A 19,999-nucleotide genomic window follows, 5' to 3' on the forward strand; every position below is an offset into this window, starting at 1 on the left:
ACATATGCACTGAACTTGCCATGAGCAAGGATTGACTGCCTACCAGGTGGTACATCACCAGTTCAAAGGAGCACAGATTACTGCCTCCACCTGGCTTTGCCATCACTCAAGAGCATCCTCAGCTGCTCGTCTAATATCCCAAGGGTGAACAGAGCCATGCACAGCAAAAAGAAAATAACAACAGCACCTGCAGGCCCCAGAAACCGGGGGGGGGGGGGGGGCGGGGGGGAGGGGGATACGAGCAGAATGCCCCAAACTGGCAGCTCCTTGTAAACTAGAACCACTCGAGAAGAAAGATGACAGCTTTAATTTTTTGAATGAGATAAAAATATAATAATAACGATAGCACTCAAAGAAATTCAGTCCCAATATGAAAAAAAAAAAAAAAGCCCCTGGAATTCAAAGAGTTTTCTCTTGTTTTTTTTAACTTTACCACTTCCACAAATGAATTGAAGAAGCTGTTATGCTCTGTTGAGGATTGAATTTTGGCCTGTATGATCAAGCAAAAGATAGCTCGACAGAGAAAGTAAAAACACAAAGAGATGAAAGTCTTGATAAAAATTGTTAAAAAGGGGCTTGAAGGACAGATGCAGAGACCTAACATGTGAATAATAAGAATTCCAAGACAGGGAAAGGGAACAGATGTAGGAAGGCATTCATTAAGGAAACAATAGAAGACATTTTCTCTGATTGAAGAAAGATTCAAGTTCGCAGATTTAAAGTGTTTGTTGAGTTCTAGGCAGAATGGATGGGAGAAAATTAACAAAACAAAACAAAACACTTGGGCACATCCTACAGAGTTCTTAAATTCAAGCATAAAAAAAATTTACAGGCTAATAGACATAAAAGCTATGTTACGTATAAAGGAAAGAGCCAACACGAATTGAACTGATGGACTAGACAGAAAAGGACAGAAGGATGACACCCACAGAACGCTCGGGAAGAGGATTCCAGCCCCAAATCCTACCCCTGCTGAGAGAGCTGCCTGTAGAGATGAGAGAAGGGCGTGGGCAAATATGCGAGGACCCAGGGCTTCTGTCACCCACATATTCTAAGGAAACATTTTGGGAAGGACAGTAAGACAACAAAACCTGAGTCAAAACAGAATCCCCAGTAGGGCACACAGAGATGCGGAAACAGCATGACATGAGTCTCTGCCTCTCCACGTGTGTGTGTGTGTGTGTGTGTGTGTGTGTGTGTGAGAGAGAGAGAGTGTGTAATTTTCCACTTAGATATACATATATTTAAGTCTAAATTGGAAATAATAGAATGGCTGTGAATTTGTAATATAAGTGCTAAATAATGATCATACAAATAGAAGAAACATCCTAAAGGGAAAACCTAAAAATGTCTAAAAGTAAAATATCTCGTAAATCCTTGGGAGGGGAGGAAGGAGAGAGCAGAGAAGGGAAATAAAAGTTTCCTTAATGTTTCATCTGACATAAGAGCAGGGAAATTAAAGCATTAAAAGGTGGAAGAGGACAGTGAGAATATAAAACATCTTGATGGACAGATAGACTTGGCACCTTGTTTTCATAACAATAGCAGAGAAAGAAGTGGTTCGATAGAAGTGAGTGGAATGGGAGAGTAATTCCTAGAAGAGTGGGAAAATGTGATAGAACCTCTCAATTTAATAAAGAAAATGGAGAGAATTAATAGTACCTTAATCAACCCACCAGCATTAAGGAGGAAAAAGAAAAAACAAAGCAACATAAATGATATGTGTGATGTAAGATGAAAGAAAGAAAATCAAACATATCTGATAGTCAATTAATTGTGAACGGACTGGATTCATCTTTCAAAGACAAAGATTGTCAGATTGGACTTGAAAAGCAGGTGTATCTTATTTTCAAAACACACTTAATGTGATTTTTTAAATGTTGAAAAGAAAGAAAGAGGCAAACAGATATCGGGAAAATACATTTTTTAAAAAGGAAATAAAGGAAAGGAGGAAAAGCAGCAATACAATTATAATTAGCAAAGAGCATTTAAGATTAAAAGCACTAATCAGAACAAGAGGAAGGTTATAAACCACAAAGGAACCATTTATGAAAAGGATGTAAGTCATAAATCCATAGGTACCAAATATACGAAACAAACACCATTAGAAATCTTTTTAAAAAATAAGACATAAACCTTGATTTTAGAGTGGGTTATTATAACTGCTTTTGTGATATAACTTTTATATTTTTCTTTATGCCTATGTTCAGCATAATTGGCCATATTTACATTTTGATATAGACCCTTAGGAGTGGTTAATCTTAGGAGAAGGGCACCTGTAGGTATTAAGTTTAATTATAAAGATTCCAACCGGGTCTGCTCGTCTCGAAAGTTGGTGATCTCCTCACCACACTGCTGACTTCCTCGGGCCAAGCTGAACCCAGCAAGAGGATCACAGAGCCCACCGAGGCAGACAGTGGCGGGAGGGCACCTGGGGACCTCTCTGAGGGAACTTCAGTCACTGCTGACAAAGCAGGGCCTCAGGCTGGTCTTCCAACACGGACCTCCGGTAGAGCCCACTGGTTCCTGAGGAAAGGGCTTTCGACCCTCAGACTGCAGGCCCCGCCCCTAAAGCTTTCGACCAGTGGGATAAAGAGGTGTGGACGTCCTGAGGGGAGACCTAGAGGGACTCTCGGTCCCCTCTGCAGGCCACTCCCTGCATTCAGTCCTGGAACTTGGCAAACATTCATCTCTCTTCAGTTTCAACAACAAATGTTTTTTGAGCGCAAAATATATACAAGACCTGTTCTGGGCTTCTCTTTTCAGGGCATTTTCTTCCAAGAGTTCCCTCAGGTCTCGTGAGTGAGCCAAAGTTCTAAGACGCAAGTTTGGCTTCCAAAAGGCTTCACATTCAGAGACTGTCTGGCAATAGTTCACGGGCAGTGCTGATCCGTGACTTAGTTTCCGTCAGGCTGAGGCAAAAATTAGAGATAAACGCAATAGAGTGAGTTTTTACCGAAGCTAAATCTATTCCATTCAGAAGGTTGTTCTTTATCCTGATATTGTGTCCTTCCTCTTTTTAGCTTTAAAGTGACTTTTCTCTTATGAAATGGTAGTAGATGACAGAGTTTGGTTTTTTTTTTTTAATGTCCTTATTTGGAAAATAAAAGGTTGACAACCCTGTGACTCCCAGATAAATTAATGTATGTATCCATAAAAGATGTCTTACTCTGTGAATTCAAGTGTGTGGCGACCACCGTTCCTAGGGTTTTCTTTCTGTAGCTCTAAGGACGATTCATGCTAAAAGGATATAATATGATGTTTCTGCACTCACTTCTCACTCTTTGCAAATGCACCTTGCCCAGCAGTGGACATGGTCCCATCATTCAAGGAGCCAGATTTACTCTGAAGGGAGGAGGGCTACGTGTTATAGTCCTGCCCTGGGAGGCCGCAAGAACGCGCTGCATTTGAAAGTGTTGCTGAGCCTGAAGATTCCTAGCCCTTTTTAAATCCGGGATAGAGTCTGTCTCCCCATTGTCAAGTGATGTCATAAGCCTGAATACGTGGTCCCCCACATATTCTAATGGAGAAGCTCATCGTAATCCAATGTCATTTTAAAAGAAAAATTCTCAGATACACACGAAGCAGTCATCACAAATATGACAAAGTTGCCCTGAATCTGTCTTCAAAATTCAAAAGAAAAAAGAATGAAAATTGGAGGTTATAATTTTACCAGTATCAAACCAAAGATAGAAAAATATGGTCTTCGTTTACATCATGTTTTCATCCTCCAAAATTTCAGATTGATTTCTGATGTTATCTCCATCATTTAGTGATTAAAAATTTTAGGGAGTTAACTTTAAACCCAAGTTGAGTTTCGAAGTTTGGCTCACTTGACATGGCATTTCCCTTCTTTCCATCACAGGAGACAGTATGGTGTAGGGAGCCTTGGTCTGCCTGACAGCAAAAGACATGTCAGTCCATTTAAAAAAAATCTTAATTAGGCTTCAAATTTTAACTGCAAATGGACTTACACAGGACAGCTTTTTGTCTGTTTGTATTATTTAAAAAGAAAAAAAACTGGGAAGAAGAGTTTAAATTTGTTTCTCAAGTTTGTGAAGAATCACACAAATGAATCTGGGGTGAAAAGGGTCTTGTGCCAAATGTTTTGCCTACTCAGAATGCCAAATATCCACAAATAAGAAGCACAAGTGGTCTCAGCTTTAATTTCACACCGCTATCTCTTTAACCAAACAGCGTCCTTAGCACTGTGCCTCAATGCTGAATCACGCCTGACTCAGAGGTTTATAAATACTTCGACTTGAATCACTCGGAGTTTTCTTCGTGGTCCCCTACTTCCCTCTCTAAGTTTCAATTAGACCTGACCCTGCAAAGGGAGTGATATCTGACAAGTTTACTTCCCACATTAGTGGGGCTGCTAAGTCTCTATGACGTACATGATACATTTATGAGAAGGACATTCTAAAAATAAGCATAATGTATTCTCATTCAATTCACTAAATAACTGATGTAACTTGAAGACAGTAAGCTATGCTCATCGGTTTTCTCTAACAGCTTACTAAATGTCAGAAAGAAATGGAAATGTTCTAAATTAAGACACCCCTCTTAATTCCTGACAAGAGAAATTAGAATGCATATATTTTTATAGGAAAAAGTGCTTTAAAAAGAGCATGTAAATATATGACATTCAAAATCTAAAGCTCATTTGGGAGAAATGGTTGAAAGGTAACACTCAGAAAGATAGCTAAGGTCCCAGGCTGAAAGCAGCTGACATGTGACTGCTGGTTTGTGAAATCACTTCAGGAAGTGATTTACTTAAGGAACAAGGGCCGAGGACTTATAGACATAATGCGCAAGTCAACATTGTGAGCGTCAGCTCATCATCTATGCTAACAAGAATTTACAGCAGCAAAGATAATCCAAAAATCTTTTATGTTTGCTCTTGTATTATAACATACTATTATTTGCAGTGGATTTATCTTCCCAATTATATTTAAGACTTGTTTGCCTTTTTGGGTATTTATTACCTGGTGGATGGCACAAGATACCCAAAAGCACCCTCAAGGGCACAGGGAAGCCAGCGAGATAAAATTTTCCCAGAGATAATCTACAAAATAAGTTGTGTCTACAAGTGAGTGGGAGGTGTGGCCTGGAACACTGACAGCAGAAGTGAGGCCAATCATAACACTTGATGGCTCTGCAGGCCCTCAGCCACCCTACAGGGAGCCCAGGATAAGCATGGCTGTGAGCACACCTACTTACTGCAATCACTCTCCTTTACCTCAGGCACACACCCCACTCTCCAGAGCTGTTGTGCTTGGAGCACTGCAGATAACAGGCCTCAAAAAAAGGAGCACCCCTTCTGCCAGGCAAAGGTGAGAAAGGCCCACCTGAGTCCTGTGTGAGAGTGTCCTGGGCTTCTTTGGGGCCAGAAGAATCCTGAAACTATGTATCATCCATATATGCCTTGAGACATGATTTAGATATTTGCTTGTTTTTTACGGAAGCCCTTCAACTACCCTAAAAATTGAGTGTATTGTAGAACACACCTTTGGCCAATGGTGGCAGAGTCCACATACAACTCTGCCTCATGGTGTCTGGGAAAAACCTTTCACCTGTTGGCTGTCCTGTTCAGTGTTGCTGTATAGCTCCTTGTGCTTTTGAATATGTTGGTGGTGTTGTCGTGTATTCTGGACATTCAATGGGCTCTACAATTCAAAATTCAGATATTATCTTTGCAGAAAATCTTACTCAACATTTTTATGGTATCCAAAGAGGTGACACTGTGATAACAAAAAGCCCAAGTGATCCAGAATCAAATATTTGTAAAAGAGTAGTTTATATGGAGACAAAAATCCTCACCAATTGTCCACCAGATTTCTTTAAAAGCTAAGGTATCATGTTTGGTTAGACGGTGGTAATCTACAGATTTCTACAGATTCCAGGTGCTATGGACGTATACAGACTAATAAGAGGAGGCATCTTCTTTAAGATTCAGCTTCTGAGTGATACTGGATTTCTACATGACAGCCCTAATGGCCACAGATTTTCTGATGATTAGCGAGCATTTATTCTTTTCACTTGATTATTGTCTCCTGTTCAAGTAAATTTATTATTGCCACCGAAACCATGCACTTACCAATAAAATATTTACTATTCACAAAAATAAAGGAGCACCCCCAAATTTGAGGGGCAAGTCCAAAGAAAGCTAATATGAATCAATTGAAAAACTAATGAGCTAAGCCACATGCTGAGAGTGACCCCCCAAGAAAGACTTTGCAAAGGCATCTTTCTGATTCTCAAGAAGGAGATGAACAGCAATTTATGCAAAATTCTCTATAATTGTTTAAATTCAAGGGATGGTTACAGTGGAATAACTAGTTTCAAATCCTCCTCTGAGAAACAGACAAAATCTTAAAAGTTAAACTACCGGAAACAATTCCTCAGTGGTCAAAGGAAGGCATGTTGTCAACGACCAGAAAGTCATCTGATCACTAAAGTAAAGGTCAAACAGGATCTGAAGATTTCACCAAAAGCCGACTTAGGTTTCCCACCCTGAAAGTGGTGCAGCGTTGCAAGAAGTAAGTAAAGCAAATCTTGAGAAATTTCAGCAGCGATCCCTGATAATGAGGGATGAGGGTGAGGGGTGAGGGTGGACAACGGAGGGGACAGAGCCACAGATTCAGAGGCTACGGGGGCAAGGCAGAAAAAAGAAACCCCTGGGCACAGGAGAAAACCTTGTAGCAACTCAGCTTGCTGCCTGCTCAGTTCCTCAATCTCAGCACAGATTCATTCTGACACGGAAAAGCACTTTCCTTCCTAAAATAGGGAAGGAGACAGGACGCTCAACACCACTCTGAAAGGGCAAGAAAGACCACGAGAAAGATGAAGACCTCTCCTCACGGAGGCACTTTTATTGGAGCTAACTGCAGCGTGTATTGAAGAGAGGCCACCAGTGAAACTCTACCAGCTCCAAATTTTTCCTCATGCCAAATTTTCCCTACCTGGCCACTTCCTCCTGAGGTATTAAAATGCATTCCCAAATTAGAGATAATTTGGGACATTATAGAGGAACAGCCTTCCACAATGACAAGTCACTCTCCCAATTCGATCAGTAAAAGCCCCTGGGAAGATCCCAGAGAAAGCTATACCCATCCTGTGTACTTGGAATAGAGTACCAGGCTGAACGAAAAACTGACAGTAAAAACTCTGGCCTTTGGTGCCATAATTTCAGCATACTTCAGCATAATTTCAGGAAACACAACTTCCGTGACTAACATATAGATTCCCTCCCTTCCTGACCCACTTGTGACCCCAGTTTCCTCCCTGCCCTATCCTGGCTGCTGAATGATCAAACTGATAACATTATCCAACAACATCCAGCACTCCGGGTTATGTATGAGAAAAATTCTTTTTGAAAAAACAGACTGAAGTCAGACATTTTGTCTGCAACGTTAAACGCCAGAAGAAAAGGGAATCACATTAATTTTGTGAGTGTGTGATGAAGATTGGCCCTGAGCTAACATCTGTAGCCAATCTTCTTCTTTTTGCTTGAGGAAGAGTGTCCCTGAGCTAACATCTGTGCCAGTCTTCCTCTATTTTGTATGTGGGATGCCACCACAGCATAGCTTGATAAGCAGTGTCAGTGCCCAGGATCCAAACTAAACCCGCAAACCCTGGGTCACCAAAGCAGGGCATGTGAACTCTAACCACTATATCACCAGACCAGCCCTAGGAATCACATTAATTTTTAAGGGAAATAGCCATGACTCATGAGTTCTATAACTCAGTAAAGTGCAGATAACAGAAAAATCTTATCAAATATACAAATCGTCAGAAACTATCCAACCCATGTACTCAGAAAAATGCCTTGAGGATATGTACCAGTGGTAAAGAGGAGATGCAAATAAAGAAGTCACAGATGGAGACGCTGTGGTATGAAAGGCCTGGATACATGAATTAAAACACAACCAAATCTAAAAAACTTGGCAAATAAGTTTATAAAACAAGATACAAATGTAATTCTTGAAAGAAAAGATAATACATTTTGAAAGAATAATATTTTAACAATTCAGCAATTATCTGGAAAAACTCTCCAAGTATACCAACAAAAACCTGGGAAATGGAAAAAAAATGTTCTCTCTGACAGATTCTTCATCTTAATATGTGGCGATCGTTAGATCCTATTTCATATTAATAACTTGAGAAAGTTTGCACCTAAGAATTTAAAAGAAATCATTAGTGAAACTAAATATTGGCTTTAATCTACAAAATTACTGAAAGAAAATTAAGAAGAAAAACCACAGACGCTAACAAGATAGAGAATAAATGAAACAGAGAGAAGGCAGAAAACATAAAATGAGATGAGAGAAGTAATAAATGTTATAAAAATAAACATAAAGGGAATAATCTCATCTATTAAAAGGGAAGACTTTTAATTGGGTCAAAAAACAAAATCCACTATATGTTGTCTATAAGAGATATACTCAAAATAAAGTGACTCAGAAAAATTAAAATAAAAGGTGGAATGAAGGCATGGTATGCCAATAGTCACTGCAAAAAAACATGGGTTACAATACAAACATCAAAGTAGAAATCAAGGAAAAAAGCACTAAATATAATAAAGGGTCACTTCTGTTAAGAAGTGAAAATTCACAATGCATATTATCTATCATAAATGTGTCAAATAACACGCCATAATATATATAGTTTAAAAGCTTAAAAATAAATTATTATAGATGTGAATAAATTAACATAATTATTGCATTCCTAAAAGATTAGGTAGATAAAAATAATAAAGAATAAAATCATTTTAATATCTTTATAAATTTAATATCAGATTTACAGGGTATACCTCCTTTTCAAGCTGCCATGGAATATTTGTAAAATCTAATCATATATTAGGTAGCAACACAGGTCTCAATAATTTCAAACTGTTGAAACGATACAGACCACATCTGACAACAATGCAAAAAAAATTAGAAATAATCATTAAAAAAAACAAAAAGAATCTTCAATTAATTGGAAATTTTTAAAAGAAGGAAGGAAAGGAGGGAGAGAGGGAGTCAGGGAGGGAGAGAGAGAAGGACAGTATGAGGGAAAAAGAAAGAACACTTGTTTAAGTAACTCTTGGGTCAAAGAGAAAATAAAAACTACAATTGCAGAGTATTTGGATATTAATTATAATGGAATATTATATATGAAAACTTATTAGATACAATTCTAAGTCAATTCTCACTTGTTCAATTTGTCTCATTTTGTTCTCACTAAGTCAATAACCTTGCTTGTTTTCCTTCCTTACCAGGCCCGTTCTCGTCTCATCATTTTTCCTTTTTTATTCATCTTGAATGTCTTGCTGACTTTCTTCTCTTTGAAGGAACATGCCAAGAAAAGAAAAAGATAGAAAAATGTGCAGCTAAAATGAGATTCAAATTGCAGGAGGAATTTTTTAGCATAGAAGGAATTGATCATGTCAATCATTGCAGAAGGCTTCTTCATGAGCCTCCAGGTTGGTGATGAAATAATATGAAGTTCATGGTCTGAATAGTTACAGCTCTGAAATTACCCTGAACAAGCCTCAGTGCATACAGAAGCTCCTCATTTCCTAATGCATAACTGACTTTGGAGGCAGCCAAGGATTGTTTCAAGCAATATAATAACATGTAATAACTCTTATGGAACATTCACTATGTGAAGCACTTTTTATGTATTAATTCATTCAATCTTCACAACAAACTGATAACACAATACATTGCCCCAATGTTAGCTTCTTTCCAAGTGTTGAATTAATTTATTGCTTAAATATTTTATTCTCTGCCCTCCCCACTTCCAGTTTATAAAAGTGAGTAGTCTTTTTCTAATCTGGTAACCAAATAATCACCCAGAGAAGCATGTCGGAAAATCAGAAGGCCCTTTATTGTTCCAGAACATGTGTGCCCTCTATTTTTCTAATATATCTACCACGTGTCCCTCAGAGGACCATCCCAGCTCGCTATTAGCTCCTGTCATCTAAAACTATTAGAAAGAATCAAGTTCATTAAAATTGTCTTCTTTGAACTTGAAGAATTCAGTGTCTCCCTTCCAGCTGATGTTCAATGATATTTCTCCCATTTGTGATGACAGAGAATGAACTAGGGTCTTCATATATGTCCAAATAGTAGAACTTTTCCTTTTTAACTCTACGCTCACAGGGAGCAAAACCAAATAAATAGAGTCAGTTTATTATTGATGGATTTAAAAGTAGCATCCAGCTCTGGATCCACAGTTGCAGCTAACCGAGGAGCAGCTGCAATAATATTTCGAAATGAATCTTGTTTTAATATTTTACAGAAAATTATTAAAATTAAAAATTAGATCAGTATAGTTTAGCAATCAAAAATCTTCCTATGAAGCCTCTACAAATTCAGCCTGAGAGGTCATTGCAAATTCTCCTAGCCCCCCAAAGATAATTAGTTTCTTTTGAATAATGCTTAAAGGAAAATAGTCTTTCAGCTTTATGAGTAAGTTAATCTTCTGGGAATGTTTTTCCCCAAACGGGAAATTCCTCTGAAACTGTCATAGTGCAAAACTACAAAAAGAAAGGGAAAAAAATCCTAGGCAAATGAACAAATAAGAAATCAAAATTGATTGGTTCATTCAACTACACTATCCCTTATCATGTCTGGGAAGAGCTACCGTGCGTTAATTTTTTATCAGCTAGAAATGAAGGGGCAATGCTCCTAACAGAAGTTGGAAATGCACATATTTAAGTGCTCAACAAGCCAAGCACTAGCACATCTTGTCGGACACTGGAGTGGATCCAATAAGAAAGACCCTCCAATACTGCTGAAGGGACGTTTAGAGACAGAAATAGGCATATCTTGGGGCAACAGTCATTTTATCATCCTTCATACTCCAGTGTCCATTTAATATCAGTAATAAGATTCGTTGGTTAGTACATTAATTCAACATGCATCCTTCATGATTACTTCTATTTATTATTCTTGTTACTAGTAACCGTTATGTTATATTACTGGTTATTATTATTATTATTCCTATTTACTGGTTATTCTTATTATTCCTATTATTATTAGGAAAAGAGTAATTTTCCACTCTCAGAAGGATTGCATCCAAACTAGAAACTATCTTCAGGTTGCTGCCAAGCTTTCTTTCCTACAGTAGGAAGACTGAGGGGTACGCAGCATTGTCACTATGCTGGGGGCAAAATCAAACTGAAACAGCATCTAAGTGAAACAAAACATAAAAGACACAATATCTTGTGCTTAAGAAGAGAGAGAGTAACCCTGGATTCAATGTACACCATGAAATCATAACCCTAGAACCTAAAAATTTGTCACAAACCAGTGGATCTGGCCTACCTGCCCTCTGAGATGAACTCTGGAAATAAGACTCAGAGCCCATAAGTATGGCGGGAGGATTGACCGCAAGATAGGCAGTGCTCATCAACTGGAGTTGTGTCTAGTTGGTTTTCTTCTACATCAGATATGTGGTATCTCTGTGGGGCCCATGATAATAGGCTTTTTCCAGAAAATTTTGTAAACATCATAATTGAAATGATTAAATTTATGTGTTGGCTTGGGAGAGTAAGAATACTATGAAAGAAATAATGAAGTGTTAAGATTTTCTTAATAAAAACATTTTGATTGGAACTTCCACTTTCGGCCGTGAGATAGTAACAGGCTCTGGAATTACCCTCTGACCATAATGAGAAAAGTGAACGAAAAAATAACAGTTTCAGATATTGAACAACAGAGAGCACAGCACTGTGTTCTCCTAAAGAGGGGAAACAAATGAGGTGAGCCCTACATTTACCTCAGCTTTGAGCCTGGAGAGAATTTCTAGAGGACAGAGCAGGGAGGGGGAACCCAAGCAGGATCTAGAAATATTGTTGAATTGAGGAGACACTTTGAAGTTTCGGGAGAGTGAGATGGCTGGAATTTATAGGGCAGAGCACTAGAGAAGAGAGAGGTACATAGAGAAAAAGCAACAGAAATCTGCCTAGGGGTCCGCTTGAATTGTGGACTGAACACTTATCTCCACATGCATAGGATGAAACGCCACAAAGCCAGGAAAAATTAACTTCTGGGGAAACAGTAATTACCAGGTAGCTATAAAGCAGGATAAGTCCAAGTTTTACAAGGACTGGGGTTCTTTCAAGTTCCCAATAGCCAGAGTGAAGAGATGCTGACGAATACACTTGACATTCAGTTGAGATCTCAGAGAGAGCACATCTTGCAGTGAGACAAAATTAACCATAAAAAAAAAGGCTACACTCGACTTTTACCATTGAAGAGTTTAAAAGCAAGCCTTGATGTAAACTTGCATGTAACTTAATTGCATGCTAGGACAAAGTCCAACACTGTTTAAAGAAATATCACAAAATCCAGCACACAACAATGTAAAATTCACTGTGTTCATCATCCAAAAAAATTACTAGAATAAACATAGGAAGATACAGGAAAATGTGATTCACAATGAGGAGAAAATAAGTCAATAGAAATATACTAAGAAATAATAGAGATGCTGGAAATAGCAGGCCAGAATATTAAAACAGCTATTATAAATATTTTTAATATGCTTAAGGATCTAAAGGAAAGCTTGAACGTATGAGGAGACAAATGGAAGATATGAAAAAGAACCCAATGGAACTCCTAGGGATGAAAAATAAAATACCTAAAATGAAATTTCCGCTGGATGGGATTTTTATTTTTTTAAAGATTGGCACCTGAGCTAACATCTGTTGCCAATCTTCTTTTTTTTTTCCTTCTTCTTCTTCTTTTTCTTCTCTCCAAACCCCCCCCCCCCCCCCCCGCTCCAGTACATAGTTGTATATTCCAGTTGTGAGTGCCTCTGGTTGTGCTATGTGGGACACCACCTCAGCATAGTTTGATGAGCAGTGCCATGTCTGCACACAGGATCCAAACCAGTGAAACCCTGGGCCGCTGAAGCGGAGCATGCAAACTTAACCACTTGGCCACGGGGCAAGCCCTGGGATGGAATTAACATCAAATTAGATACTGCAGAAGGAAAGATTAGTGAACTTGATGATGTAGCAAAAATCTATCCAAAATGAAACAAAGAAAAAAGACTGAGGGGGAAAAAAAGCAAACCTAAGGGAAAATATCAAGCAGTCTAATATATATATATGTATTTGAAGAAATAATGGCCAAAAATTTTCCAAATTTGTTGAAAACTATGAATGTATATATACCAGCATTTCAACCAATAAACAGCAAGCAAGATCAACACACACAAAAGAAAACACCAAGGCACAACATAATCAAACGGATGAAAACCAACATCTGCAAAGGTGTTCTATAGCAGAGATTAGATTTGCTTCCATTCTAAGGTAATAAAATTAAAGTCCTCTCTTCTCCTGAGAGACATTTAAGCATTATAAAAATAATACTTCCTCTGAGTCAGTAGGCAGATTTGTTTCCTGACCAGAAGAATAAGGATAATGTCTCTCTCCACAGGGGAGAATGGACAGGTTTGTTAGCAGTCCCTTTATGATGTTAGAGGTTTCCAGCTGTGACACAGATCCACTGTATGCATAATCATTCACCTGGGGCCTCCTCCACATCACCCCCATAGGTCTTGGGGGACAAGGAGAATCAATGCAAATGCAAAGCTCATGCTGTGCTATGAGTAATAAACTCTGAATCCATTTGGGTTCATGTCTCCTCACTGGCCAAGTCCATGGGGAGCAGTCAGCCAGAGCAGCACCTGCAGTAGACACTGTTGCTTATGAACTGCTTGACATAGGCAACGCTAGAAAAGACAAATCTAACCTCTAGTGATCGAAAGTAGATCAATACTTGCTTGGGACTGGGGTGGGGAGGATTGACGGGGAAGGAGCATGAGGGAACACTTTGAGGTGGTTGACCATTGTGTCGAAGTTCATCCTACTATAAACTTAAAACATGTGGCTTGTGTTGTATGCAAAGTATACTGTAATAAAATTTATTTTAAAAATACGTTGGCCTCATCATATGACTAGTATATGTCTGAGAGGATAAGTAAGTGGTAATTCACAAGTCAAAGGCAATATGGCATCACGGAAAGAGCGTTCAACAAAAATTAGTTTGTCACCCTGAATAAGTCAAATAACTTCTCTCTGTCCAAATTATTTAGAAAGGTGAAGTAAAAGCTATATACATCCCAAGTTTTGACTGCACTAAAAAACTGAGATTTGACATACCTACACTGAGCTCTTTGAAAATCAATTTTATTTTAAAACATATAGTTGTATATACTTTTTAATCATCAGTTTGTTTTCAATAAAGGCGTTTCTGCTATAAAGTACTTGAAAATCCTTCCTTATAAAATCTTAAAAGAAAATTAAATTTGGGACAAACCACTCAAAATCTGTGCAATAGTCTAATCTGAGCAACAAAAAAAAACAATAATAATCCCAACAAAAAATATTAGTCCCATTAAAAAGATAATACGTTCCTAATAAACAAAGAAATGCTATTATAAATATGAGAATCTCACCAAAAGGTGAAGTTTTTATGATAAAAGAGGTGAAGAATTGAGGTTTCCAATTAATAGAGAGACAAGAGCAAATACTGAAAGATCAAAAAAACCATGCAATAAGTACTCCTAAGACAGAGCATATGTCCAAACTGGGGGAGGAATGACAGGATGAGCGGGCAGCACGCACGCTACTGTATTCTCCCACACTTTGCTGTGCTCAGCTCTGGGAGTGGATTTTGCCTTCCGCTGCATTTTTGGTTGCAGTTAATACACTGCGAAACATCGACATCATCAAAGAATGTAACTTTCACTTCATACGGACACTATTCTCCAATTTACCAATCATGTGTGAGCCAATTTGACTCAGAGAAATACGTGTCAGAGAAGCAGAATAGACTGTACTTTTGTTTAATCTTTGAGCACAAAAGTCAATTCCTCAGGAAAACTTTCCCTGACCTCTTGTCCCAGACCAGGGCAGACTCCGCCAGGCACACGTTCTCAGAGCTGGCTGTACTTTTCCTTTATAATATGTACCACACTTTATATCCTTGTGAAATTATTTTCTTACTGTTTGACTCCACCATGAACTGTAAGATGTATTTTCACTCACTACTGTACCCTCAGTTATATGCCCGGGCCCAAGAAATATTGATTGACCAAAAGAATTACTTAATTAACTAAATTAATAATTAATTATTATGCCATTAAAGTAAAACTCAGCTATGGCATTTATAAAATTAAAATTTACAATACTATTCTTTTTCCCTATGCCCTTGGTTTTTTTAATTTTTAAAATAAGAAACAAAAAGCTTGGATTATGTATGGATCTACTCTGTTGGTGACAATGACGAAACACAGTGGGAGAAGAGAAGACATGGGAAGAAAGATAATAAGCTTGATGAATAAAAAATCATTCACATTGCGGTTACCAGATCTCTATTATAAAAGATTACAAGTTAGCCTGCTTAGATCAATATAATACCGCCCCCCAACTTCACCTGTCTAATCTATCTCCAGGAATGAATTAAGAATGTCATTGGAAATAACATTATTACAATTATTTGTTTCCATAAAATTCATTCAGTGATTTACCATCTACTTTATTTCCCATTGTAAATGGCGCTACAGGGTAATTTGTCTCACATTGATTAGGCAATAGCACATATACAGCTAAAAAAGGGATCAATATAATAAATGCTGCTTTATTTTTTTCCCCCTCAGAATGCTATGCCATTAACCTTTCCTCAAAATTCTACAGATTATTGAGTTTGAAATTATCATAGAAGCCACTGAGGAACAAACTAAGGCCCAGAGAAATGAAATATTTTCTTGCTCAAGGTCATACAGTGAATTTTTGGAAGATGTGGGATTAGAATTCAGATTGTCTAAGTCCCACTTCAGTAGTACTGAATGAGTTTTAGCTGATCCTGAATCTTCTCTCTTTCTAGGGATTTCTACATGTCTTCTTTCTTTTTCTTCCTTTTAGAATAAAGTTTTGCTTTAATCTGCTGTAAATCATTAGAGCCTGATAGGAAAATCCAATGCTTTTACTCTGCCGTATTGCAATTTCCCAGATTATTCCACCTGTGTGTGAAAGGTGAAAACAGGAAACTCATACACACATGCACACAACAAACAATAGGAATTACAGCCAGGAGGAAAAAACAGTTGATTTGCACATGCAATTTAAAGTAATAATAAATCTAAGGCAAAGCCATGTTTCTATATCCCAAATCTTCTGTCATTCTTAGAGATATGTTGACCTTGTCAACTAGGGATCAATTTTATTGCCTTCAGATGTGGCTTAAGGCTTGGGAGCTCGTCCAAAGTATTTTGCCAAGTGATTGGCAAATTACATCCCAGGAACCACTAAGAGTTCAGGTGGGCTTCAATGTAAGTTTCCAAATTAAAAGTCTCAGAGTAACGTAAACTCAGAACCGCACAATTGAAGGGCTCCTTTCAAAAGCAAGATAGTTGGAGCCTCAGTCCCAGGGTAACTTAGAACCTTTCTTTCAGAGATTTATACTCCACAGGGTCCTCACAATAGGATGATAGAAGCAAAGAATGCATTTTAAGATGAGCACTTACTGAGGAGGCAGGATGTCTGGGGGTTACAAGCACAAAACTGAAAATACAAACTCTACCTGTGTTCAAATCCAACTTTATTTCTCATTAGCCTGTCCCCTAAGGCATGTCATTGAATTTCAAATGCCATGGCTACGAAGTGGGAGTATTGACAGTATTTAAATCAAGTACTTCACTTATGTCATAGAGTAGGTATAAGGATTAAATTAGTTGATACTTTAAAGCATTTAGAGAAATAACTGGGACCTCTCATTACTGTATCAGTGTTTGTTCAATAAATAAAATGATTTCCCTGACAGCACTGAGGGAACTTCTTTTAAGGAAGTTCTTTCTCCATAGTTCCTAAAAGTGCAGCCTGTGGTCCTGTTTACTCCCACTGGTGTGATGGTTTGGAAAGAGTGGTCCTTTTTCCATCTCGACATACAAATAAATAGAAGCTTGACATCTAAGGCTGAGAGGCTGCCGCATTGCAGTTAGCCTCCAGGGTCAAAGCTAATCTCTTAAGGAAAAATAAAATAGTAAAATAAAATATCTTAAAAAAAATAAAATAAAAACCAGAAACGATGAAGTCTGCACACAAGACATGAGCTAGGTCCTTGATCGTAGCACTGAGTGGTAATCAGGGCATTAGTTAGTGTCTCCCAAGTCCCTCAGATGTACTTTTAATAAAAGGTAGATTGTAATCGTTGCCTCACGGACAACCAAGCTAATTCAGAGAAGGTAACCTGAATGCTTCTATAAAATAGGTCAATGGCGATGGGCAAGTAGTCGACATTCAATGAACAAATAAATAATAACAAATATACACTGTGCAACATTTTATGCTTATATACTTATATACAATATATACAGTGTCAAGCAGTTTTCTAGTTGCTTTACAATAATTCTATGAGGTTATTACTGATTTTATCTCCACTTTAATGATGAGGAGTATCAGGCACAGAGAGGTTTAAAGTTTTTTCTAAGGTCTCATATGAGCAAATGTTGGAGCTGGGATTCAAACCTACACTCTGGAGTCCACCCACTGAGTAATTATGCCAAGAATGAGTTTAGGACACAATTCAGACAGACAGTATGACAGCCATGGGAGTATGCAGCTCAGATCTCCATTCAGTTGCGAGGAGTTCAATAACTGCTGGCTCCAGCTATTTCGGGACCCACAGATTTTTTTTCTTTTTAAGATTTTATTTTTTTCCTTTTTCTCCCCAAAGCCCCCAGGTACATAGTTGCATATTCTTAGTTGTGGGTCCTTCTAGTTGCGGCATGTGGGACGCCACCTCAGTGTAGCTTGATGAGCGGTGCCATGCCCGCGCCCAGGTTTCGAACTGACAAAACACTGGGCCGCCTGCAGCGGAGCACGAGAACTTAACCACTCGGCCACGGGGCCAGCCCCAATACACAGATTTTGAACGAAGGCTACACTCCTCCTGGGCAGTCCTCCACCAAAGACCACGAGAAGAGGATACTAGGGCCTGGCTGCTTTTGCTTAAAGCAAGACTCCTCTAATAGGCAGTCTTTGCTCTGGCGCTCCCTGTTGGGTTGGCAGAAACTGTCAGATCTGCACAGTGGCCTGTGGCTCTCCCTGCTCAAGTTTGCTTCCTCTCCCTTTTTGCTTTCACAGGTATTACCCGCAATAAACTTCTTGCACTACTAATTCTGTCTCAGCATCTACTTCCCAGAGAAAAGATCTGGTATTCCCAGTCAAATATTGGCTGAAATCTCACCAGTAGGAAAGGGGTATGAAAATTTTAGTAACAAAAATCTGAACTGAAGGAGGGGCCAGCCCAGTGGTGTACTGGTTAAGTTTGCATATTCTGCTTCAGCACCCCCTGGTTCGTGGGTTCAGATCCCGGATGTGGACCTAGCACTGCTTGCCAAGCCATGCTGTGGTGGCCTCCCACATGAAGTAGAGGAAGATTGGCACAGATATTAGCTCAGAGACAATCTTTCTCACACGTACACACACACACAAACTGAACTGAAGGTGATGAGCACAGACCCAACACGTCAAAATTGTCTGGCTAGATGTGTGTCAAGCACAAGCAGGATGTTGAACTGTTTGTACTCTCACTGTAACGCAAAAGCATTGGCCGCAAGTTGCTTTGCCACTTCACTGGCACAGCTTTCATCTTCACTCAAGTACTGATTTTAATCTTATGCTAAGGTACCAGCTTTCCATTTGTCATTTCAACACCAGTAAGAGAATGAAATCTGACTTAATTGCAGAATACTGACATTTTGGCAGATGCAAATGCTTCCTACTCCCCCAGTTTTACATGGAAGAGAATCCAATGTCTTGTGCCTCACAAAATTCCACAACTGAGGTGACTTCTTCCCACTTAAGAGGCAGACATTTTGCCATTTCAAAAGGCCACTAAACTTTTATGTCAAGTCCAAATTAGGTCCTTTATTGATTAATTTCCTAGTAAAAATTATAGAATCATATTTTAGCAAAGAGAGGAAGATGGGAACACATTCAGATTTCTCTACCACAAATTCAGCCTCCTGGAAATAAAGATAGATAGCACATTATGGTAAAAAATTAAAAGGCAGGAGATTACTTATAATTTTTTTAATTGTATAAATAAAGGATCCTTTGGGAAGAGATGTTGTAGAAGTACTTATATGGTATATAGGCATACTGCCACGTACGATGGTAGTATTAGTTAGGGTTCTTCAGTTGTAAGCAATAGATAGCAACTCTAGCTAACTTAAGCCAAAGGGATGTCTTAGGAGGATGTGAGATTCTCAGAAAGAATGGAAGGCTAGAAAGCAGAAACTGAAACAATGGAACTACATACAAAGAACAGTATGACCAAGGAGCCTTGCTGGGGTGGGATGGAAATCCAGCTCCTTTCATCGTCATCGTCCTTCTGTTCAAGATTTAAATTCCAGGCAGAGAAGAGCAGACCGACCTAGCCTGTGTCATTACCTAGTCCTTGAGGAGGAGTAAACAGGACCCCAGATTACAATCACAGCAGATAATATCCTTTGGGGAAGAGATAATTCCTAAAAAGGAAATAATGTTTCTTTTTAAAAAAAAAGAAAGAAAGAGAGAGAGAAAGAAAGGAAAAGGGAGGGATAGAAGGAAGGGAGGGAGGAAGGAAGGAAGGAAGCAAGCAAGCAAGCAAGCTGAACAGCCAAATAACTTTAACTGTTTAATAGCTTATGTCACTCTTCTCAATTAGTACTAGTGCACACATTCAGTAAAATTGTGATGACTTCTATCTCTTGAAGCTAATCAGCCTTCAGTGGAAGGCATACAACACAAATAAGGAGAAGACTCTTCGTAGTATTGGATCAGTTCTTTGAGAGCGAAGTAGATAAATCAGAGTATCTTTTGAGGAGGGGACCAAGATGGTGAGAGAACCATCCTGATAAAACCATATGATAAAAATCATATGAAGAACTGTTGAAGGAATTAGGAATATTTAATCAGGAGAAAAAGGTCTCAGGAGGAATAGGTTAGCTGCCA

At 38.6% G+C, this 19,999-nt stretch overlaps 1 long non-coding RNA gene across 2 annotated transcripts in view; it reads right to left on the minus strand.

The window, feature by feature from the left end:
- Window positions 1–1,580: 1,580 nt before the first annotated feature.
- Window positions 1,581–19,999, minus strand: part of LOC139083845 (uncharacterized) — a 39,495-nt gene continuing 21,076 nt past the window's right edge. The window contains exons 4-5 of one of the 2 annotated variants that reach the window (XR_011540838.1): window positions 9,263–9,329; window positions 1,581–2,912 (exon numbers count right to left, since the gene is read on the minus strand). This is a non-coding gene — a long non-coding RNA (uncharacterized lncRNA). Of the gene's footprint in view, window positions 2,913–7,936; window positions 8,179–9,262; window positions 9,330–19,999 lie in introns of those variants that run through there. The other variant, XR_011540837.1, reaches the window with a different exon arrangement.

This window comes from Equus przewalskii, chromosome 6, assembly GCF_037783145.1.
Source record: "Equus przewalskii isolate Varuska chromosome 6, EquPr2, whole genome shotgun sequence".
Classification (NCBI taxonomy): Eukaryota; Metazoa; Chordata; class Mammalia; order Perissodactyla; family Equidae; genus Equus; species Equus przewalskii.